This window comes from Paroedura picta, chromosome 14, assembly GCF_049243985.1.
Source record: "Paroedura picta isolate Pp20150507F chromosome 14, Ppicta_v3.0, whole genome shotgun sequence".
Classification (NCBI taxonomy): domain Eukaryota; kingdom Metazoa; phylum Chordata; class Lepidosauria; order Squamata; family Gekkonidae; genus Paroedura; species Paroedura picta.
The window spans coordinates 23,676,618-23,701,308 of record NC_135382.1 but is presented as its reverse complement, the minus strand read 5'-3'; the positions used below and the strand labels follow the sequence as shown (position 1 = coordinate 23,701,308).

Here is a 24,691-nt window from a genome sequence, read left to right as displayed (position 1 = left end):
AGAACACATCTTGCATTGTTGGTTTTTTTTCTTCCAGAGAATCTCACCAGTGCGTCTCAAGTTTCATCCTGTTGGAACTTCTTCAGAGAATAAGAGCTTTCCATTTCCTGGTGTTCTAGCATCTGCTTAGTAGTTTACGTGCTTTTTCCTGATTGTTCTCTTTATACAGAAGGCTGAAATGTAGAAGTTATAAATGCCTTAGTTTTGTACAAGCAAAACAGAACCATCTCCTAATACTTGTAAGAAAATTGCAAGCTGATATGCCTTAATTTTTGCTATGTGGTTAGAGAGAGCTCAGATCTCAATGAAACTTTCATTTCTTCCTCTAAATCAGAAGGACATCTATGTGGGTGTTTCCCACCCTTTGGTGAGGGAGGCAGGACAAATTCTTCACTCCCTGTCTCCTGTGATGGGAGGCACCCATCTTCAGTCTTCTTCCTACCTGGAGTTATTCCTGGCAATAACTCCATTATTCATTATTCATTCTGCCATTATTCATTCTGCCTTCTTCTATATTCTATTAACGAAATCCTTCGATTTCTCCTCCTTTTTTCTTGTCTTTGCACATTATATGGGAATTTTATTGGGTATTCTTTTATTGCTAGCCACCATGAGCCTTCTGGGAGCAGTGGGAAGAAGGGGGGGGGGTTATTAGTGATGTGGAACAACCAACAGACAAATTAATAGTGAAGATTATCAACTTTTATTGTGCAAGGCAAGTTCCATTCTCGATCTCCTTTTGAGGCTGCTACTTCAGAGTTTGATCCTTGGGGGGGGGGGGATTCCCCAAGGTTTGAATATACCCAAAGGAATTTTCCCTTGCCAGAATTCTTTGAAAGGAAAATTAGGGCAGAGTAGGAGAACCCTTTTGTTACTAAGCAATTTCCATCCGTTATTAGAAAGATGTGTACCTTATACTTTACCAGAGTATGCAGAGTCTATGTTGCAGGTCCCTATGGTTGACACCCCTCTAATGTTGTTGCAATGGATTTCATGCATTAGAGAGGCAGTCCTTGAACTAATCCTTTGTCAGCTATGGCGCCCCTGTCCTTGGTCTACCACATTAATTTTTCTAATATCTGCTACCTGCAGAATAGGAAGATGCCCCAGGGATTAGACCTGAAACCTCCTGCCTGAGGACAAATCAGGTTTTTCGTCCTGAGCCACAGCTCTAGTCCCCACTTTCCAATTTAAAGGGTTTTCTGTTTTAATGACTTCATCTTGTGGTAGGCCACGGGGCACAGAATAAAACATTCGGCGTTGTAACCAACTGGGCAAGGAATAAGAACTGTAGAAAGAAGTTGTTTTTCAATCCTCCCTTAAAATGTTGGTTGCTTTGTTTGAAGTTTCAGCTAGTCCTTTTATCTGAGAGTGGATTTCAAAGGGTGCTTGGTGACTTACCGTAATTCTGAAAGCATTGATTGTTGACTTATTTGTAGACATTAATAGCAAAGCATTTCCTCACTTGGTGCCTTGAATGTCCATTAAGGTTTTGGCGTTGGGCCAGTATAGGTTTGCAGTCCTGCAGTTTATAATGCAAGTTGTCTATCCACCCAAGAGCACTAATGTGGGTTTAATTTTAAAAGCAGATGAAGCCTGCAGTTTCTTTTGTCTTTAATATTTATTATTCTGCCTATAGTAGAAGGAAAGGTTATTTAATGTATATTATGGAGGTTGGCTTTTGAAAAAAGGGGGTGGCAGGCAGAAGACATGAACATTATTTTATGGTATGTCTATGGCCCCATAAAGCCTATTTATTTATTTTGCTCAGTCTAAGCCACATCTTGCTTCTTTGGCATTTGCAGGCTGAATCTGTGTTATTTACTGAAACGTTTGCCATTTTATCATGCCGCCTTTATTTTTGTGGGGTTGGTGAAGGCTCTTGAATTATTTTGATGAATGGGACAATTAAAAAAAGAAGAAAAGCTGGGTTTTTGTACCCTGCTTTTCACTACCCAAAGGAGTGTCAAAGTGGCTTACAATTGCCTTCCCTTCCTCTCCCCACAACAGACACCCTGTGAGGTTGGTGAGGCTGAGAGGGCTCTGAGAACTGTGACTGACCCAAGGTCACCCAGCTGGCTGCCGATGGAGGAGGAGTGGGGAATCAAACCAGGATGTTCCAGATTAGAGTTCACTGTTCTTTAACGATCTGGCTCTCAAACTTCTATACTAAGAACTGTTTTTTTTTTCTTTTTGACAATTTATATTCCACTAGATGGGGGGCAGGGGAGGTAAGCATCCGTGCACCATCCTGTTTGAGATTTGATCTCCATCCTGTTAATGTGTTCAGGCCATCTTTCAAAATATGATCCTCTGCCTTCTACCCTTCAGTATATGAGATCTAAAAAGATATATTGACAAAACCTTCCTGCGTCACAACTGAGCACCCAAATAAAGACCTGGGTATGCTTTTCTGAGAATGTTGGTATCGTGGATGGGGTAAATCACTTATTGGGATTAGGAAAAAGAAATTCCCAGACATACATTTGGGAACCTTGGTAAACATTTGAGTGTGTGTTTTCCCAGTGATTCCTGGCAAGGGATCGAAGATGGAATTTGTGGCATTTAAATCTCCACCAATGACTGGGGGTGGAAACTAGACCAAGGGAAGAAACCGTAGGTTGACTATAATCTTGGTCAGACTGCTCATTGGAATTACATAGTGTGGGTTTTAATCCAGTGCTTTGATGAGGTGCTTTGATCACAAATTTGAGAGCAGAATGCAATCACATCAGTCCATTGTGCTGAACAATAAGATTCTCTAGTTTTATTTTATTCAAATTTTTAAAGCTATTAGGGTGGAGTTAGGGCATATGGAGGCTTTAAAGAGAAGAGCAACGCAGCTAGATGCCTTGCCAAATTAGGCAAATATTCTAAATTCTAGTAAAATATTGGCTATTTGCCAAATTACATATTTAAAGAATTTCACATTCAGAATTATTTAGGAAGGCCGACAAAATGCCATCTGCCTCTCTTCTGACTCTCTCATGTTCTTCATTTGGAGGCTGTTGAGATAAGACGCAGGTAACTACTAGTATTGACCAGGGCAGTGATATAGAAATATCCAGTATATCTTTAATACAGTGTGTCAGATGTGTAGATCACTGCTTTCCTCTTTAAAATACATGAGATCAGTGAGCAGAAAGTGACAAGACTTCTGCTGCCTCCCTTTCTAAGATACATTTTTTACACATGTGGATTCTTGACCTCTAATGCAATGTGCGTGCCTTTTTTCACTTGTGCATTCTCACACAATTATCAGCCATTGTGCAAGAAGCTACCCCTCAGTGTATGGGATGAAAAAATGGATCAAAGGTGAGAAAGAATTGCAAAACACAGAATGAAAGTACTCACTGATGGCTTCTAAGCGCTTTACAGATACAATGATGAAGGGGCACACAGATTCAAGTGTCTGAAGCAGCACAACAAAACAAAATCAGAGTCCAGTGGCACCTTTAAGACCAACAAAGCACTCGAAAGCTCACGCCTTGAATAAATCTTTGTTGGTCTTAAAGGTGCCACTGAACTCTGATTTTGTTTTGAAGGGGCACACAGATATAGTATTGCTGTCTCAAGCCCAGGTTTCATACGATTAGCCTACCTTTACTTTATTCTGCTGCTTCAGAGCCTCTTGTGGCGCAGGGTGGTAAGGCAGTCGACATGCTATCTGAAGCTCTGTCCATGAGGCTGGGAGTTCAATCCCAGCAGTCAGCTCAAGGTTGACTCAGCCTTCCATCCTTCCAAGGCCGGTAAAATGGGGGGGGGGGGTAAAACGGTAATTACTGGGGAAGGGAATAGCAAACCGCCCCGTATTGAGTCTGCCAAGAAAACACTAGAGGGCGTCACCCCAAGGGTCAGACATGACTCGGTGCTTGCACAGGGGATACCTTAACTCAACAGTTTTGTTGCTTTCAGTTGGACCTCGTACAGATTTTGAGTCTCAATTTGTCACATTCCATTTTGGAGGGTTCTGTCTGGGGAAATGAATGCTGAAAACATACAAAAGTTTTTCTAAATTTCGTCTTTCAGTTTCTTCACTTTTAGTGTAGGGATTTAAATTTGAGAACAGCATGATCAGCATCTGCCTCACCGTGCTAAGCAAATATTCTGAAATATGATAGAATATATTTAACACGTTTATAGGCTTAAGTTTTTAAAAAGACAGTTTTAAAAAACAGGCACATGTGAAGTGTTTAAAGGATGAGTCCTTCTCATGAAACTGTTTTTATAGCATACATATTTTTTAAAGAGTAAATATTTTGAGAAGGAGAAAGAAGTTTGAGTCCAGTGGCACCTTTAAGACCAAAAAAGTTTTATTCTGGATAGAAACTGTTGTGTGCAAGCACACCTCTTCTGTATCTCATACCCAGAAAAAAACGTTGGTCTTAAAGGTGCCATTGGACTTCGTTCTGCTGCTTCAGACCCCTTGAATCTATCTTAGGAAGGCTGATTGATTGAGCTTTTTAAATGAGTGGGTGGTTGTTGGAGAATATTCTGCACATGATAGATAATGCACTTTCAGTGCACTTTAGAAGTAGATTTTCCTGTTCTGCACAGGAAAATCCAGCTGCCAAACCACATTGAAAGTGCATTAACCTACATGTGTAGTATGGGCCCTGGTTAAAATCAGTATTCTGATCTATTTTCTGGATTAAGTATGCAAAGACTTGTTTTAAAAAATATTCCCCCCCCCATCCCTTCTCCCCTTTTGTTTGGAGGGAGAAGTGCTGTCCTACAGCTCTGTGTGGGTAAAGCCCACAGGCAAATTTCTGGCAGGTCCAGGAGTCCAGTTTTAAGCCCCGTCTGTGCCATTTGATGAGAGAACATGACGAGATAGTGCGGGTAGAATAGTACACAGTAACTTTGTGGAGAATCTGTCACCACTTTCCGCCAAGCAGTAAGGATATATTTCTTTCTTTTGGCTGTTTTGTAACTTTTTCTTTTGCACTCAGTATTTACCGAGACATGTGTAAACCGATTGTTCAGGTAGTAAGCAGACTCTTTCCTTTAATAAAGCCTATAAATTTGAAACACCATTGCTTTTATTGTAGTGTGTTATGCACTGATGTATTTTAGCCCAGCTTGGTTTTTCGAGATGTAGGAAAAAAGAGGGCATTACCATAAAGCATTTTAATTTATACAGTGACAATGGCTATTTATAGGCTTAAATAATTACAATGCCGATTTGGGTCACCCTGCTCTACTTCTTTAGATACTCACTGTTGCAAGAGATAATAAACTATCTGCAGGAGGGTGAATTAATAGGTGTCTTGATAGACCTGAAAGGGCAAGGATTTGATTGCATTTCTCAAATCCTTTTTCTAATTGAAAAGGTTGTCTGTTGCACAGGTGAGCATTCTGTCCCAACTCTTGAGCATGAAAAACTCTGTATTGAATGGGAACGGGCCGTATTTAGTATGAATCATGTGATCTCGCTTTGATGAAGATGATAGTTTCATCTTTTCATCAGAGATGCAGTGGCTAGGGTTAAAAAGCAAGCAGACAACCTTGAATCAGGACTGGTCTTGGGTCATGGAAGGTTTTATCCGTTTTTAGGCTTGGAATCTCAAGGTCAATGGCTAGATCTGGAAGAGTAGCAAGCAGGCCAGGCTCCAGTTATTTATGTCAGGGTTAGTCTAGTCAATCCAGATGTCTGCTATTTCTTGGTGGTCACAGGGACTGATGTTGCCAAATCCCTATTCCATTTTGTGCCTGAGGAGGAATCTGAAGCACAGCCCGAGTTGCATGCTTGGCTCAGTCCAGAGTCCCCATTACATGGGTAAAAGGTAAAGGTAAAGGTATCCCCTGTGCAAGCACCGAGTCATGTCTGACCCTTGGGGTGACGCCCTCTAGCGTTTTCATGGCAGACTCAATATGGGGTGGTTTGCCAGTGCCTTCCCCAGTCATTACCGTTTACCCCCCAGCAAGCTGCGTACTCATTTTACCGACCTCGGAAGGATGGAAGGCTGAGCCAACCTTGAGCCGGCTACTGGGATTGAACTCCCAGTCTCATGGGCAGAGCTTTCAGACAGCTGCCTTTACCACCCTGCGCCACAATAGGCTCTTATTACATGGGTACAGATGTCTAAAATGTATGTGCACTGGGTCTGTTTTAAAAGTGCATGTAGATTCTGTTTGCCACTTGGCTCTTTGAAGTATCTTTCCTAGCTTCCTCCTCTGTGTTTTATTAAAGAGGCCAGTCACAAATAAGGAACATAAACTCTTCACTGTTGACAGTGTTTGTGTGTTGTGTTCATATATGTGCACTGTTGTGAGTGAAGTTTCCTTGACTCATGTGAGGAGTGAAATGGATTTCTTTTGATACCTGTTGTTTCTGAGGCTTCATAGTACCGGTGGGGTCTGCAGTAGCAGTAGTAACTCACCAAGAACTAGAGGGAAGGTAACTCAGTGAAAATATTATGCACATGCTCCTCTGTTTGCTGAGATCCATTGATAGACATTTTTGTCTTTGCAAATGTTGCAACCCTAGGAAGAAACAGATGCCTCATATTGCCACTGAGAGGCTGACCTGAGGCCACCATGTGAATTTGTGACCCCAAAAAGATTTGAGCTGAAGATTCCTCAGGTCACTCTATTAGCAGCTATACATAATTCATGGGAGGTTCACGTCAATAATTTTTAGTGATGTCTGCTAATTTAGATGGCTTTAAAACAAACCTAGACAGAGGATGTTTCCATCAGTGGCTATCATGTTAAGAGGAAATGTACCTGAACACTTGTTGGGAGGCCACACAACAAAGGAAGGTTATTGAGTCCTGCTTGTAGCTTTTCCAGGGCATCTTGCTGGCCTTATTCAGCAGGGCTGTTCTTATACAAGCTGGTTTATTTATACGGAATGTTTTAATGCTGCCTTTCCAATCAAATAGACTCCCCAAGTTACTCCTGTTCTTATTCGGAGCTTCTGCACTATATCAGTGTGGAATCTTCCAGCCATACAAGTCAAAACTTAAGGAGATGAACCTGCAAATTCTCCTGAAAGGGCAAAGCATTCTGAAATGGCCTGGAAGAGGATTTCACAAGCCTTCAATTTGTATATATTATTTATAATCTGTGATGGAAACGTTGCGGATATTGACAGGTTCACAGGAATTATTTTAGATGGTAGTCCCACAAGATGTGCCTAAGTATCCACATAATATCGTCTTCTAGAAAGTACATATGTGAATAGTCGCACACATTAAGATCTCAAATGGCTGTGTGCATTTCTGGTAACTACAGAATTTATTATATGAAACTTATTTTTGCAAGAGCATCCGGTCCCTTGTCGGGAGACTCTTTGTGGTGACCCTTTCTTTGGATCATTTCAGAGGTAAATTTGGGGTCACTTAGTGAAGTTGATGGACAAAAGGAAGGTTTTCTAAAACCTCAATGGGTGATTAAAAACATTCACTGCCAGAGAATGTAATGATAGTCACTATCATTGATGGCTTTTTAAAAAGTTGGAGAAATTCACGGAGGATAGGTGCATTAGTGGGTGCTAGCCATGGTGCTAGAGGGAACCTGTACTATCAGAGACAGAAAACCTCTGAGTAACAATACTAGGAGGCAACACTGGGCAAAGGCCTCTGTGCCCTGTTGTTAGCCTTCCGTAGTAACTGGTGGTCCACTTGTGAGACAGGATGCTGGATTAGATGGACCACTGATCTGATCCAGCAGGGTTTTTCTTATGTTATTTTGGATCTAAGTGAAGAAGGATGATGAATGGCAGGATTTAATTGCCTTCTGCACCGTCATTGAGAAAGACTACAATTACTGGTAGCTTGAAGCCTTGTTCCCGTTTATGTCGTTGCATTGTTGGACCATGTTAGAGAGATTCTTCTCAATCCCCTCTGGTGGTGGATTAAGAACATTATCAAGTTGCTACTATGAGTCAGAAGAATGGCACTTAGATGCTCATTATGTTGCCAGCTGCTTTGTGTGGACTGTGCCTAGCAAGTAATTTATGGTCAATGTAGAGAGTTCTTTATAACCCTGCTTATGAGTTCATCTCTCTGCTTCTCTACGTTAATCAGCATGCGGCTTTTGACTGCCATGTTCCTTTCAGTTGAGTTTTATACTTTTTAAAAGCGTGAGAAAAGGGGGAAGAAGCTGATACAAATTTTAGCCTGGTGAAAACAACCCATGAGAAATAATTTCTAAAACTAAATCAAGCTAGCCATCTGAAAGCATTACAATCTCTCATTAAAAGGAAGTCTGTTAATAAAATAGTGTCACCTGAATTTTGTGCAGTCTTGTTCGTCATATGGGACTAGGGGCCAATCCCGTTGCATTAAGGAGTACAATGGGCGCTAGATTGGGTGGGGTGGGAGAACTCCACAGATAGCCTCCCCCCAGGACCTGGAAAGGCTGCAGGCAGCTGTTAGGGAACTCACCAGCAGGGGCAGCTCTCATGCAGCAAGGATCTGCAGCCTCCGAGCCTCAGATAGAAATGAAAGGAGGAGGGGGTGGTCAGGTGTGAGGGATGGAAGGCGATTGGCTAGCTGCTAAACAGGCAGGCAATCTGGTTGGAGGAGGAGGCACTCAGGGGCAGGACAGCCACCCTGATTAGGTGTTGAGCACTGAGTGGCACTTAAGCCATAAGACATGCTCCTCCTCCAAGGCCTTACCAGAAATGTGGAATAAATGAGGGCAGTAGTTCCATTTTCTTCTTTTCAACGGAGCAGATATCTTTGGTAGAGGTGGAAAGTCCTGTCAAGTCGAAGCCAACGTATGGCGACTATGTAGGGTTTCCAAGGCAAGGGACCAACAGAGGTGGTTCACCATTGCCTTCCTCTTTATAGCAGCCACATATTCATTGGTTGCCTTCTTTCCAAGTACTAACCAGAGCAAGGCCTCCTTAGCTTCTGAAATCTTTTGCGACTGAGCTATCCTGGGACACCCAAGTCTGGACAAATGTGGTTAAGTTATGTTTAAAATGGTGAATTAGAGGGAAGGTAGCATGGTATATGAAACTCAAATACTTTGGCCACCTCATCAGAAGGAACGACTCCCTGGAGAAGAGCCTGATGCTGGGAGCGATTGAGGGCAAAAGAAGAAGGGGACAACAGAGTATGAGGTGGCTGGATGGAGTCACTGAAGCAATCGGTGCGAGCTTAAATGGACTCTGGGGAATGGTAGAGGACAGGAAGGCCTGGAGGGTCATTGGCCATGGGGTTGCGATGGGTTGGACATGAAGTCGCAACAACAATAACAAAGCATGGTATAGCCCAATCTTGGAATCTAAAAAGGATGGGAGACCATCAAGGAAGCCTCTGCAGATGAAGGCAATGGCAAACCACCTCCGCTTCTCCCTTGCCTTGAAACCCCCTTGCTTGGGTCACCGTAAGTTGGTTGCAACTTGGCATCACATACGTATGTAAAATAATGAATGCTTAAAATTAGAAGCTGAAATTGCGTACTTGGGAGGCTGAAACTTCGGAAGAAGCTGATTGATGCCAATTTCACAGTTTGCACTAAAAGGAACACAGAATGCTGGAGATTTTGGAACTGGTTTTTCAGTTTGCCTTTCACCCTATGTCTGCTTTAGCGGTGGGTGTCATAAGCAGAGGTTACTGTGTTCTGATCTGGGACATTTGCTGATATCAGGCTATAACTGTGTTGTCTCTGCTAGTGTTTGCATGATAAGCCTCTTAGGTGTTCACTCATCTTGGGATTTGTTTTTAAAATTAGGTGCTTATAGCAAAAAGGGGTGTGTTTGTGTATGTGAGAGGGGGGGGAGAGAGAGGGGGGGGGAGGAGAGAGAGAAGCTTGTTGGCTCATCCTTGGTGGCATGCAAAAGCCTCTCCAGTATACTTGAACAGTCCTACTGAGAGCCATTTTAATGCAGCTTTTCGTCTGATTTCTGTAGGGAAGCACCATAGGCTTGCAGTGAGGCTGCACTTTTTACAAGAGAAATTCCAGTTTGGCTTCATTTGCCCTTGCAGTTGTCTGAGAAAAGGCATTTTGCCGGGTTAACATCTGAATTAAAAACACACACCAACACCACCAACACCAGAGGTGCGACTGCATAATTATAGATTTGCAGTGTGCATTGCGGAAGGATTAAACGAGTGGTGCAAAATGTGAGGCTTTCAGCTTGCTTCCCCCCCGCTTGCCGGTAGCTGTTGCAGCACAAACGGAGGCTGTTAATGCCACAGCAGTTCCTGCAGCATCCGGCGTGTAGGGAGGGTGGGCAGGCTTAGAGAGAAATCCACCTTTCTGAAAGGAAGAGAAAATATCTTTTGTTTTACTCCAAGCAAGTATTGAGAGATGGTAGATACTGGGGCACAAAGAATTCCTCTGCCATTGAGACAGAAGCAGCAGCTACTTGGGGGAGGGGGGCATTCACCTCTCAGCATTAGAGCAAAGCTTGCACTAGGGCAGGGGGTAGTCAAATTGCGGCCCTCCAGATGTCCATGGACTACAATTCCCATGAGCCCCTGCCAGCATTCGCTGCACTAGGCAGCATTTGCATATCCCTGCACTAGGGAAAAGATGCTTGGTATCCAATTCTGAGCACTGCACAACAGAGCACAGGATTAAGCTGCTCTTTTCAAAATAAGCATAATTTCAGGCGCTCTCAGAATTCTTTAAGCCAGTTTTTCGTTTGAGGCTGGTGTTTATAAGCAGTTTGCTCTTTCTGTGCCAAGGTTTTGAATCTTCAGAGTTCCGGTTAATTTGGAGGGGAACACCCCCCCCCTCCAGTGTACTAGTAGACCATACCTGTAACAGTAATGCTTTTTGGATAACAGAACTTGTTACTCTTTGATTATATCTCAATTATCACTTGATGGCGGGAATGCAATTAATACCCTGGGTTGTTGGTTTAAAAGGCTCCTAATTAAAGCCAGTCCCTGCGATTGCCTCGTGTGCGTACAGAAAGCAGGCATTCTGTCAGGCCGCTGTACTGTGAGTGAGTTCTCCATTCAGCTTGGCAAAATGACGCTGTTAATTGGCGAGTGGGGTTTTCATGGCACATTCTCAGCAGCCCAGGCTGGTGCCAACCTTCGCGGCTACTTAAAGAAGGAAATTCCACCCTTGCTGCCACCATGCCAACACGGGGAAGGGTACTGCTTCCTTCTCCGTGGGCTCTGCCTCCACTGCAGTCCGTTGTGCCACAAACTTTGCAAACATGTTGATTTGCAGAACTGTCATCATCAGCTTCAGACTTGATTGCCAGTCATCTCTTGTAAACTTCTGCCAAATCTGAAGAGAGAGTGCTCCATTCTGCTTATGCAGCAGCAACGAAATTGGTGCCAAAACCCGGCTCTAGCGGTTGATACTGTTCATTGATATTGGTGTTAATATTCACCTCCCCCTGCCCCCGTTTGCTTCTCCTTTATTTTGTTTGTTTGTTTATACTTTAATTTGCATACAGCCCCTCTTGGACTTGCAATCTTGGGGCAGTTAATAACAGATTCAAATACCACATTACATTAAAATTAATGCAATAAAACAGGAAAAGTGATACAATAACGCATTAGAATAATGTAACATTTTAAAAGATTGTAAATAAATGCAGATTCTCAGCATCAATGATGGAAACATTTTAAGAGAAATTCTTCTTCCCTTTCTGCCTTCTCTTGAAAGAGATTCTGGACAATTTTTTCTTGCAATGACAGTTAGTTGGATTTCCCTTTTGAAGAACATCTGGGCAAGAGCAGAGATCTCAGGGTCACCTCTGAGACTGTTGGGTCAAACCTTCGTCTAGAGAGTGCAGCTTCTGTTTGATCTGAAACAAGGAGGGTTGGCTTCTCGTGGTGAGGAAGGAGTCTCTTCCCTTGGATTGTTTCCTGTTGCCCTCAAGTGGGCTGATGCTCAGGTGGTGCTAATTTCAAAGGAAGACCACCCCGAAGCCTTTAGAGGTGATCTCCAAAGCTGTACTTCCCTTGGCCTTTGAAGTTGATACGCCAGAGTAACAAAGCGTGTCCAGCAACACTGTTGAGACTAGGATCACGTCTTTAACATTTTATACTATGCTTTTATTATGTTTTGTTTCACTCTCAAAAGCTTACCCACAGCTGAAATTCACTCCAAGTGTCTTGTCCAATGTGGAACTGGTGTGCAGCGTGAATCCGATATGTACTTTCTTTAGTCATTAGTCCTGTTTATTCTTCTCCTGTTCCTCACATATACATGAAAACAAATTGTCCAAGGCTCTTACCGCATAGTTCCCCCGCATCAAGGTTATTATCAACTGCCATATTCCGTAAATGCAAGTAGCACTTGTATAAATGATAGCCGTACATTGTTTGTTGTGGAGTATGACTGCTGTGTGTCGGACAAAAGACAAATAGCTGCTCACCGTAGGTGATTAAATTGTGCTGGCTTGTATCTTTGAGGTATGATGCCAATTAATATCATTTGTATAATAGTACTGAAAGTAAAGACGCAATCGGTGCGAGCTTAAATGGACTCCGGGGAATGGTAGAGGACAGGAAGGCCTGGAGGATCATTGTCCATGGGGTCGCGATGGGTCGGACACGACTTCGCACCTAACAACAACTGAAAGTAATGAATTAACCCAAGGAACAGTAACCTCTTGACTATCATCAGTGACATAGGGTGGGGAAACCTTCCCAGCATCCAGCTTGGTTTCTGTGGCCCAGGGCACTGGGTTGTAGAAGCAGCTTGGTCTGCAAAGTGATCCTTCATCCCAGGAGTAGTTGGAAGGTGGAGGAAAGGAGAGAGACTTCCATCTCACGGGGAAATAATAGATGCAGGCATCTGTTAGCCACTCACAGCCATTGGCATATTTAACTAGTCTGCTAGGTGTGGAGGGTACTTGGGATGTACATTAGGGTAGAACACTTTGGCAAGTAATTCTCTAGAATGTGAGTGAATTTATGCATACCTGGGAGGACCAGTGTTTTAGTCCTGTTTTGGACCTGTCACATCTAGCTGTTTAGGAGTCTTTCTGGTTACTGTAATGTGTTCTCCATAATGTAGCTTCTTCCCATTGTTGTTCTGTTCACCTTACACTGAATGCGGCATCCTGCATCCCAATGGGGACTGATAGCAGATAGCACATTACACTGCTGATCTGCAGTCATTTTCTGTTATTTTTTGGGTGTACTGAAAGTGCTGCATTGGACCCATTAAGCCCATTAAGCCCTCACAGGCCTCAAGTCCCATACTGGCATCCAATGTAGTGATCTCTTTCAGCATGAGGCCCAGAGGAGCTCTTTCCTTTGGCAGCAGGTATGAAAAGATCACATTATTTAGGATATTGGGTTCTCATGCAGTATTTGTTTGGCCTGTGGCCAGGTAAGTAGGTGTGGGGTGATGAATCCAGTAAATGAAAATCAAAACTTGTTGATCGCAAAAGCCAGTTTGCAATGGATCAGCGTTACAATTGTTTTTTAATGGAATTTTTTAAAAAAAGCTTTTTAGTCTTGTTTATGAAGTTCACTGTCTGGTTATCAAAGGGGTGAGGAATCTGAATCTCTGTTGGGCTTTGAAAGGTGGGCGTGGATCCATTTTCTGCATTTCTGCAAACTGCTTCTTTGTTGCCCCTTCAGCCTGAAGACTTGGCTGTTCCATCTGCTAATACTTGGGTGTTCCTTATTTTTCTTTTATGTTTGAGGGTGGGGAGAAACAGGGCGGTGGTAGGGAACACCCACTTCTCGATCTTTCTCGGGTTTTCTGCACTGTAATGATGGCACCATCGCCTGATTTCCGGAAAAGACTGGCCTGAGTTGAATCATTGGGTGACTGGCTACCTTAGTATGCTTTCATCTCTACTCCCCCTACCCACCCGTTTTAATTGCGTAGCTGCTGCGGGATTGAATTCCGGTTAGCGACAATGACTGGCATATGTTGGTATATTATATTGTAGACATCATTTCAGCTGGCAGCTTTTGAAACCCTTTTCCAACACAGGATCTATATCTCTATATAAGACCTATCTAGCGATATAAGAGCTCGCCTGATCGTATTCATATCCACCTATAAATGCCAAGCAGCTGTTCAGCTTAAAATACATGCTGCGTAACAATAATAATTGTTTCATAAAATGCCATTGTGTCAGGATGTGTATAGACTTTGCAGTGCTTGTGCTTGAAATGCCGGGGTTCACGTATGTGTATGTTGTTTCACTGGATAGTGAATTCCGTCAGAATCGAAAAGCCAAATTGTCCACAAAATTTTCAAACCTCACAGATAATACAAGTGTGACTGACTTAAATGAACAAAGAGGCCAATTGGTAACCCCAGTCCACACTGTATAAATGTTAATAATGTAAACTTAAGAGGGGGTTCTTTTTTTTGGGGGGGGGTCTTCCGTGAGTCTGCAAATGGCACAGTCGTTCCTATATATAATAACCCAGTTTATACCCCCTCCCCTCCCCGGTCTCAAGCAATGTGCATATTCATGCCTCTCAGTTGAGAGAATAGCTTCACAAACTGGTGTTCCAGTCTGTGGCCGTAGCCCTGCATCTCCAGTGCAGCAAATGCATTTTCCACATTAACCAAACATGACAGCCGAAATGATTATTAACCATGCAAGATGTCGGAAGTCATCAAAAATTCACATCAGAGTAATTGCAGTGGCTGGGGGGGGGGAGGGTTGGCAGTGTTGGGGGGGTTGGGAATAAGTACAATCTTTTCTCTTTGCTTGCATCTCCTTTCTTCCTCTCCTTCTCCCCCCACTCCCCGCCCTCAAATCTTAGATGGTACATTCCGTTAACAATAAAATATCCTTCTGTAACCTATAAACACTCCCTTCAGTAACTGGTTTCACACCAGTGATGTCCTTGGTGTAGAACAGCCTTGAACAGAATGCCACTGATGCTTTGCTGGCAGGCATGCTCAGCTGTGGAGACAGCGGCGTTCTCATTGTCTTGCCGGACTCTTCTCTGTCTCCGCTTGCATTTTTTTTTCCTTGAGAGGAAATGCCGTGAGCGCTGCTGCAGAAGAGCGCAGCTGCCTGTGAGCCCAAATGCTAGACATTAGCAAAGTATTGCAGCTGCAGCTAACCCTAAAAGGTTTGTAACTTTTCCATTGTGTGATCCACAGGTTATGCTTTCTTGAATCTATATCGATATATAGATAATATAATATATATATGTATATTTTCCTATTGATCTGAAACAGCTTAGCTTCTTTTTGCCATAAATAAGACACAGATGAGTAAGTTTGTAAGAAGGAAATTAATTCAGAATAGCTATCTGTTTTTTTGGGGGGGGGGGAGGTTTGCCTTCGCTGTTCCCTCCCCCTTCTAAACAGACAAAAGGGTGGGGCATCTGGTGTCTGCTTTAAAGGCTCTCTGCTTACTTGCCTCTTATAAGAATCCTGGCTGCTGCTTATTTTCTTAGAATTTAAGCAAAAGTCAGGCAAGTCAGGTTTCTGAGCTTTAGCCTGCTGACCTGATTAAATGCATGCCCTTTCCTTGGTTGCTATATATTTAAAAGGTAAATATTGATGAAATGAATTTGTGCCTGTCATTGTGCCAGTAATGCGTATGTGTAGATATGACTATTTTAAAGAAGCCAGTGCTGTACTCTCAGAAACACAGGTATGACTTGTGACAGGAGAAGCTTTTGATTTAGACTAAGGGCTACAGCAGCAAGAGAGTCCATGCTTTTTTCTGAAATCGTTTTTCATAAGTAAATTTAGTTGTCTTTATTAACTGGAAAAATGCATTGCAATAAGTCACGATCACTTTTGTATTGGATTCAAGCCATTATTCTGAGCCTACAATTTCCTAGCTGCTGTGAGGGGGGAAATAGATTTTGTGTGTGTGTGCATGTATGTGTGTGTGAGCTTTTCCGTTGCTATTGGGTTCTCTGCACATCCTTAATCTTGTTTTCTCTGTAAGGTAGCATTCCAGCTAGGGAAATTGGGTTGATGAAGTATTTAGATCTCTTCTTATGTGGCGAAGGTTAGCTGATAAGTATTAGTCCACTTTGAAGATTCTAAACCAGCATCGTGAAGGTGCATACTTGAGCATCTCCTCTAGCTCTAGTCCCTTGTTCCAAGGGAAATGCAAGAAGTTTAGCAGAGAAGTACTGTTGAGTGGTGACATTGCTAGAGAGAGAGAAAGAGAGAGAAGGGCCATTGCCACAGAGAGAGCATGGAAAGGACCCTTGAATTCCTGAAGATAACAATGAAATGTATGTGTAAAGATGGGGAGACTCCTTGCCACTGACAGCATCTAGAAGGTGCTTAAATTATTCTTTCGTTTTGGCACAGTAGTATTGCAAATTATTTTCCTTTGTCTGGAGAGAATGGAAGCCAGAGTTCAAAAGCATGTATGGGAAACTGGTTAAATCTCACTAACCACCAGTTCTGGCTCATATAAAACCAAATCCTGATTATCTCTGAGTTACAGATTTCATGCTTGTGTGTGTAAATTCTTTAGGTTCATGTATTTTTTTCTCTCTCTCTCTTTTTTTTACTGTATCATGTATGGGTAAGGCATTTTTTTTTAAAGGAAGGGTGTGGAGATGCAGGCTGTTGAAAGGGAAAAATGGAAACCTTTTGTCTTCAGTGTGTCTTTATCATATCAGTCTTGCGGCTGAAGTGTGAAAAGTTTAAACCAGAGATTTCATTGTGGTAGATGCCATGTCTTCATATATTTTTGATAAAAATTTTCTTCTGTTATGGCAGGAATGGCTAAAATGTGCAGTTATTACTAGACAGTTATGCTGAACGGTTTCTAAAGTTCTGCTGTAGTGTGTTAAATTTTCTGTATTAATTTAATGAATGAATGATTTGTATTTTGAAATTAAGTCTTTTTAAGGAAATATCACTATAAACTATAAAGAAGCCGGGTCCATAAAAAAAACAGATTTACACATAGCTATGTCCTCTTTCTTAACTTTTGGTTAAAAGTGATTTTAGAAATAGTATTTGTTTTACAGAATGGCCTCTTAATAAAACTAATGTTTCATTCCCAACATTCTTGCTACTGTAATGAACTGCATTGTTCAGTTATAATTTTTTCTGGATTATTTTGTTAATGCAAAAGATAACATTTTGATATAAGAGCTACTTGGAGTTCTGTATCTGTTGATTCTTTTACAAGACCTTATATTTCCAGTGCAAGTGCAGCATTTCCGATCCCTGCCTTTTCCTTTGTTATATTCCAGCATGCATCGATTGTACCAGCCTAATGAAATAGATCTTTAGCTTTGAAAGTTTGACTGTAGCAACAGCAAAAATCCCTGCAACCCTTGAGTCACGAAGAACAGTACAGTAAATGGCATTGTCCAAAGTGCCGCAGTGAGTGAGCCCATCCGTGTCTTGTTTTTCAGCATTTTGCATCTTCGTTTAACTTATTTATCATACTTCAACGCTAACAATATATTGAGGAAGATTCTTGGAACCAGGCGTTGCCTGGTCAGTGGGCGTTGGTGTGTGCAGATGCAGAGTACTTGAAATGTGGACATGGGTGGTGGTGGTGGTTTACAACTCTTCAATTTCCATAGAAGCTGCAGGATCTTTAGTGTGTCCAAGAAGGGAACCTCAAGCAGGTACATGGAATTGTCTTGGGGCAGGAGAAACACAGCATTTAAAAAACCATTCAGTTTTAGCTCTGGGGAAGCGTCAAGAAGCAGAGCTGTTCTGAATCAAAGGGTGTGAAATGTGAATCCTCTTACATTTTTCATCTGTTTGCAGGTACACGCAGCACGTTTTAATCTAGAGGATGTGAAAAACGGTGGCATCACATAAAATGGTACAAGACTGTGTAGGTCTGTAAAATCTCAGCTGAGAAAAATGCTTCTGAAAAGCTGCAAATAAGCTGTTCTTCTTGAGAGACAGAGAATCCAGATGTTAAGAGGGAGATATATGAATGGGAATGAAAATGGTTGAGAGAGGCATGGTGCTTCCAGTGTAAGAAATTGAGTAGGCGGATAGGGGATCTGCTATAGTGCTAATTGCTTCTTGGTTTCCTCTGTAAGTAATATATGGGGGGAGTCGACAGTATTCTGGGAGATCTGTGTAATAATCAAGGGGGGAGGGGCAATTCATTGATATAGTTGCATTGAAACCAATGGATCTGCCTATACCAGTGATTGGATCAATCATGCATAATGATTTTTATCAGTTAATTTCTAAGGCTAGTTAGCATTTGCAATATGATGACTGTAGAAATTAGGTTTTTCTGCAGTTGCAAAAGAACAGTGTTGGCTCCAGCTTTGTCAATAGAGAAGAGGCATTATAAAAATATCAGCACGCTAAACTATTTGTCTGTGTGTTTGTCTGAAAATTACTTAACAAATTTACTTTTTGCTGAGTTTTTTTTAAAAACAAAACAACATTCAGTAATGGATCCTTTATCTGTCCTTCTGTTGGAAAAGATGAACTCTGTCATTTAGTATTCTGCAACGCTGAGATATTTCCGGCAATTTTTGCAAAAATTCCTAACTCACATTTGGGTGCAGTGAATTAAGGCGGGGTCTCTGGGTAACAGAGTGGTGCCCCCCCTTTTTTTCCTGCCCTTTGGACCCCAAAGCACTGCATGAGCAGCAACATGCCCATAATAATTTTAAAATAATCTAGATTACTTGTATGATACCGGAAGAAGAGAGCATTTATTTCTGTTGTGTTGAGGGGAGCAAATGCATATGTGTAACTACAGTACTAAAATGGCAGAAGAAGCAATAAAATGGCGTCATGAGGGGAAATTAGTTAAATAGCCCGGTTTAGGGCGTTCCCTCCTGCTCATTCTGAGGAAGATGCTTCTCTTCAGTCATTAGTGTTGCTAGTTATGACTTTGATATAAGACCCATCCTGGAACCCAAATTAATTTTAATTCTTCCCCTCCCTAAATCTGTGTAATTGATTTGGATAACAGTATCCGGGAGCACCGGGAATATAATCTGTGAAACTGTTCTTTCTGCTTTATAACGGTATTTCCCTATTCTGATTAAAATTACTTGATTCCCATTGCTCTCAGAAGGCATGCTAGCTTTCTTTCAGCTGTCTTCAGTGCTTAGGTGTCTAGAAGCCTGGCTGTATCTCCTACTAGTTAATTTTACAAGGGAGAAGAAATCTGAAGAAAAAGAAATCTCATGAGTTATAGTCCACTTGTGCTGCCATACTTGGTAGTATATGTTGAACTGACAGTATAACATTGTGCTAGTTCTCAAGATACTTGCTGCCATTTATGTGGCATGATGGGACCGGGTGCCCAATTACAGAGAGCCAGTGTGGCCATTATGAGCAGGGGGTCAGACTAGTATATGGAAGACCTGGGTTCCAATCCACATTCTACCATGGAAGCTTGCTGGGTGACCTTGGACCAGTCACACACCCTGATTCAAACCTACCTCACAGGGTTGCTCAAAGGAGAAGAGAATGATATAAGCCACATTTGGGTCCCCGATGGAGGAAAAGGTGGGATATAAATGAAGCAAATAAATTATAGCTATATGGCTTTGTTATTCACTTGTCTCTGTGTAGACCACAGATTTTATAATGAATATATTGTCTAGTGTTGGGACCATGAGCTTCCAAGGGGAAAGCCAAATATTCTCTTTAATCTGTAAATTATTCTTCTGAATATGATTTTTGCATCATCATCTTCCAAGCCATTGGATACAACAGTTTCTGAGCAAAGCATTGCAGTAAGGATTAGCACCATGCAGACTGATTACATTACTGGCCTGAACCTTCTAGCACAGCTTGACAGCAATGTCTGCGAGCAGTCCAGTTTTTTGGTAACATCATTTTTCTTTGCCTAGTATGAAATATTCAGGATCCTGTTGAATTGACTAGAAGTTTAACTTGAGACCATGAAATGGGACAAAAATACTGAGGTCTGTTGTCTGCACAATAATGGGCTGCTAGTTGGTAGAGGGAGAATTTCCCTACCACCCTTTATGAAATTTCAAAACTTCAACTTGTGCAGTTTTTAAAATTTTGCATGCAATAGCCGCCATGAACTGCGGTGTATTTCTGTCCCACCTTATCTCCCAAGACTCAAGGGGACTAACTTTATTTCCCCCTCCGTTGTATTTTCTGGCTTTATCACATATTTATGTAGCTCAATCCTTGAAATAATTTTATTTTTAATTTTATGTCTAAGCTGTGTGCTTAGTGCAAGTATGTTTATTGAACAGGAGGGAGAGAGAGAGGGTTTTAAATAGAATCTTGAGCATGTACTTGTGCACCCCATTAATTTACCCATTTTTTAAAAAATAGCCCAAAGATATCTATTGGTGCAGGAAATACTTTTATTTCTTTCAGTAGAACTAACTGGGAAGTAGAATTGAGTAGGATTGTCTTCATATACCTATACCAAACTCTTGAGATGAGTGAGTTCAGAAATACTATTGAACAGATAAAAAATAAATAAAAATAAATAAATCTATGAGCTTGCTTTGCCAAGGTGAAGAAAAATGGCTGCCCAGACCATTGCTGCTCCTTTCCTCATAAAAATGGAAAATGATGACTTTGAGGTCCTTTATGAAATCCCCAGACGATTATGAGCATTTTGCCAATGTAATACTATGATTACTACTATGACAGTATATTGGAAGAGCAACCACTGACGAAGATAGAACAGAAAGCGGGTTACTTAACCTAGGATCCCGTTTTGGTTGACTGTTTATGTTTGATCATATGTTTGACCATTTAGACTTTATGTTATAACCTTTTCACTTATAAACATAGAGAAGACTGCTACATCATGATTTCCTTTTTTCTTCTGAGTCGACTTTGATGTCCTGCCTATCTTTTCCGATTCATGTTTTCTACCATGTTTGGTCCTTCCTACCGCAGATGACATTTTTTGTCTCTTGTCTCTTGTGCCAAACCGATTGAGGGCAGCTTGCTCCATATGCTTAGGACAATCCAAACTCTTTGTCTGCTTCAAGACGTTTAAACCGGTGCTAGATGAAGAGCCCTAATTATGTTTCCAGTAGTGGCAAAAGCTGTTGTGGTACACACTGCATATTGGGTGTGATCTTCAAGTACTCTCGCCACGTAGCTTCCATTCATTTCAGTGTGGATCTCGAATTGATCTCATGAGGAGCCCTGATGGAACAAATGGAAACAGCTCAGCAATAATGCTTGGTGGGTGGCACCTGCAAGAAGGAGGCTGTTCGAAGCACTTCTGCATAGAGTGGGAGTCTCCTTTCTACCTGTACATTCTAACGTTCAGTTTTATTAATTATTATTATTATTAAATGCCATCAGATTGCAACCCACTCACGGCAAACCCCATGGGGGGTTTCAAGGCAAAAGATTAGTAGAGATGGGTTTGCCGTTGCCTTCCTCTGCAGGTTTTTCTTGACGGCTTTTCATCCCAATACTGACACTGCTTAGCTTCTGAGTTTTAACTAGCTCAGGCTAGATTAAATCCTGAGGCATATTTGCCTTTGACCTTCGTTTTGAATTGTTGATTTTAAATCCACTCCCTACTCCCATTTCGCACGCCATTTTTAAAACAAAAGAAGCCACCACATTTATTGAAGAAATTGACTAATGACTGTGAAGGTAGGTTTCACCAAACAAGGAACATCGCTGTCATATATGTGTATTAAATATATTATACACAAAATTGTTCTTACAGTTTGTATCTTCTGAAGGCTTACGAGCACATGGCTATGTGAAGCCATGTGTTTAACATCCCACAATACTGTTAAAATCTATCTCGGGGGAGCCCTGGGAACAGTCTTCAGTGATATGGGAAGAACAGGTCTAGTCCTTGATATTTCACCATCCCAGCCAGCTTGGTCTGCATAATTCACGAGATACACCCCAGAATCCTCTGCAAGATTTAGTAAATTCTGAGGTCCACTTTTTAGTTTATTCATAATCCTAAAAAATATTGCTGTCCCAGGCATCTGCTTCTGTCACTTGAGCAGTTGGGTTTTCGGGGGACGGGGGTCCGGCCTCTTGCTTGCCCTACCTGCCTTGGCATTCCACTTGGATCCTACCATTAGTTCGTGCTCTCCCTCTCCCTTCCTGTACAGAGTCATCATTATACACGACTTCTCCCCACTTGCCAAACTGTTCCGAATCCTGCAAGAACCTATAGTTGTACAAGACTGTCATCCAAGTGCAGCAGTGCCTGCGTAACACTTAAGATACTTACCCCGAAACCGTGTTTGAGTACTTCACAAGTGCCTGTCCTTGAATGCAGGGGCCTTAACAAATGGCTGTAATGTGGAAATTGGAATGTGATTTACCGTGCATGTATTGTTTGCATTTCAGCTGCCATCATTGGCTAAGAATCCCTTAACTAGACATCTTTTAGCCAGCTCCCTGCAGAAGATGAAGCGAGCTGACAATAATTTAAATGTTGGGAGCCAGAAAGGAAGGTGAGCAAAGCAAAACAGAGCCCCACTTGATTTATGGCTCATTTCTTTGTGCGAACAGAGCCTTGTGCACCACTAGGCAGGAGCAGTCCCATTTAGGGTAGATGTTTTCTGAGGCTGGCCTACTTATTTGAACATCTTAATCCTGCCTTTCCCCACTGGGGACAAAAGCCACAAGTGTTCAACTACAGCATATCAAAAGCTGCACAGGCATTTCTTAGGGAAAGGTACTGTGTGTACTGCCTTTGCTTCTGATGGGATAATGTCAGAACATGGCTTGCGTTGTGTTCTTTCCAAGAGCCACTTCTTTAAACAGAAGCTTGTTCTCATTTTAGTAAGTATGTGGATGTAACGTTAGAGGGTCTGGACTCTCATCCCATGAACATTAATATTTTATGTGAACTAGATAGATAGATGTGTTCCTTCAAGCCTACGCTGAAACGCTGGAAAAGAGCTCCACCCTGCAGCCCCCTGAGAAAAAACAAAACAAAAAACACATAACTATGATGGCCACTTGTCATATGCCAAGCATAGATGTCAAGCCCCCCACAGAGAGGTATTCGGAACAAAATGAAGTTCGGAGCCAAGAAGAGGCTGGTCATAAGCCCCAGTGTCTTCCAGGAAAGATGTAAAACTTGGTTTTTCAGGCAGTTATTTTTAGGAGGACAATCAAAAAGCACTTCTAGGCATACACACTTTTGGCGACAAACCCACTGTAGAAATGCACTTACACCACTAGTGATGCAAATTCAGTTTTTACCCACTGTCAACTCCAGAGTAACCGGAAATGCCATATTTGCATAGCAGGGATTGGCCACTTGTTTACATTAATTACAAAGGTCTCTTTGTAGAGCCAGCATGGTATAGTGGTTAAGAGTGGCACACTCTAACCTGGAGAACTGGACTCGATTCCCCACTCTTCCTTTACCTGCTGGGTGACCTTGGGCCAGTCACAATTATCTCGAAAACCTCTCAGCCCCACCTACCTCACATGATACCTGTTGTGGGGAGAGGAAAATTTATTGCAAACTGCTTTGAGACTTCTTAGCGTAGAGAAAAAGGTAAAGGTAAAGGTGCAAGCACTGGGTCATGTCTTACCCTTGGGGTGATGCCCTCCAGCGTTTTCATGGCAGACTCAATATGGGGTGTTTGCCATTCCCTTCCCCAGTCATTACTGTTTACCCCCCAGCAAGCTGGGTACTCATTTTACCAACCTCGGAAGGATGGAAGGCTGAGTAAACCTTGAGCCGGCTGCTGGGATTGAACTCCCAACCTCATGGGCAGAGCTTTCAGACTGCATGTCTGCTGCCTTACCACTCTGCGCCACAAGAGGCTTTCAGGGTAGAGAAAAGCAGAGTATAAAAAAAACAGCTCTTGGCATGTATGTGTGTGTATATAAACAGTTTGACAAAACACTATCATGTAAACAAAATGGGAAGGAGGGTAAGAATCCTTGAAGTCAGGGTAGGATAAAAAATGTAGTAAATAGCCAATATAAAGTGGAAGGTAATGTGTAGGTATCTTGCAGGCTCATTTGTAGAGGTGTACAGTCAGATCTACCCAAGCTGAAAATTTACCCCAAGGTACCTTATGTGGTACAGTGGTTAAGAGCAGCGGCTTTTAATCTGGCAAGTCATGTTTGATTCCCCCACTCCTCCATATGCAGCCAGCTTGGTGACCTTGGGCCTGCCACAGCACTGATAAAGCTGTTCAGTCCTTTCAGAGCTGTCCCAGCCTCACCTACCTCACAGGGGAGAGGAAGGGAAGGCGATTGTAAACTGCTTTGAGACTCCTTCAGGTAGTAAAAAGCAGGGTGTAAAAAAGAACTTTTATTATTAGTAGTGGTATTTTTCTGGTATAGTCATCTTCCCAAATGTATCTGGGATTTCTTGGTGAAACTGGGGGTGGGAGGAATTCCCATTCCAGATATTTTAAAGAATTATCAGTAGACCTGAATAGTGGAAATCCGGGAGCAGATTGCTCCCACCTCTCAGATGTTTTAGGCTTCTACTGCAGACCTTTTAAAATTTAAAGGTACTGCAGAAAACAGCCCAAGGATCAGCTTTGCCAGGGGAAGCAGGCTGTTTCCTCTGGCTCAGCTTGGAGCTGGCTTCTTGTAGAGCCGGGTTGAAACCGGCTTGCAGGAGAAGCCATCTCCAGAAGCTGCTGTGCCGCAGGGAACAATCTGCTAGCTGCAGATCACCAGATCATGGGGCCAGCTTCTCTTTGGTGAATTCTGTTGGGCAGTCTGGTTTAAACCAGGCTATCCAGCAAAGCCCCAGCTGTGCTTGGAGAGAGAACTTTTCTCACAGGATCGGATCCTGGCTGGGTTTTGTTGGGCAGTCAATTATTTTGTCAAGTGAAGTAAGGATTGGGATGTGGGGGGGGGGGGGGGGAGAAAAAGAAACTGCCAATTCAAATTC

The 24,691-nt window shown here is 42.3% G+C and overlaps 1 protein-coding gene across 4 annotated transcripts in view; it reads left to right on the top strand.

The window, feature by feature from the left end:
• Window positions 1-24,691, top strand: part of NUP93 (nucleoporin 93) — an 89,783-nt gene that overhangs the window by 26,025 nt on the left and 39,067 nt on the right. The window contains exon 1 of one of the 4 annotated variants that reach the window (XM_077309849.1): window positions 14,722-14,984. The exons of 2 other annotated variants lie outside the window; for them this stretch is intronic. The gene's annotated coding sequence lies outside the window, so the exon portion shown is untranslated. Of the gene's footprint in view, window positions 1-14,721; window positions 14,985-15,313; window positions 15,411-24,691 lie in introns of those variants that run through there. One more of the 4 variants, XM_077309850.1, reaches the window with a different exon arrangement.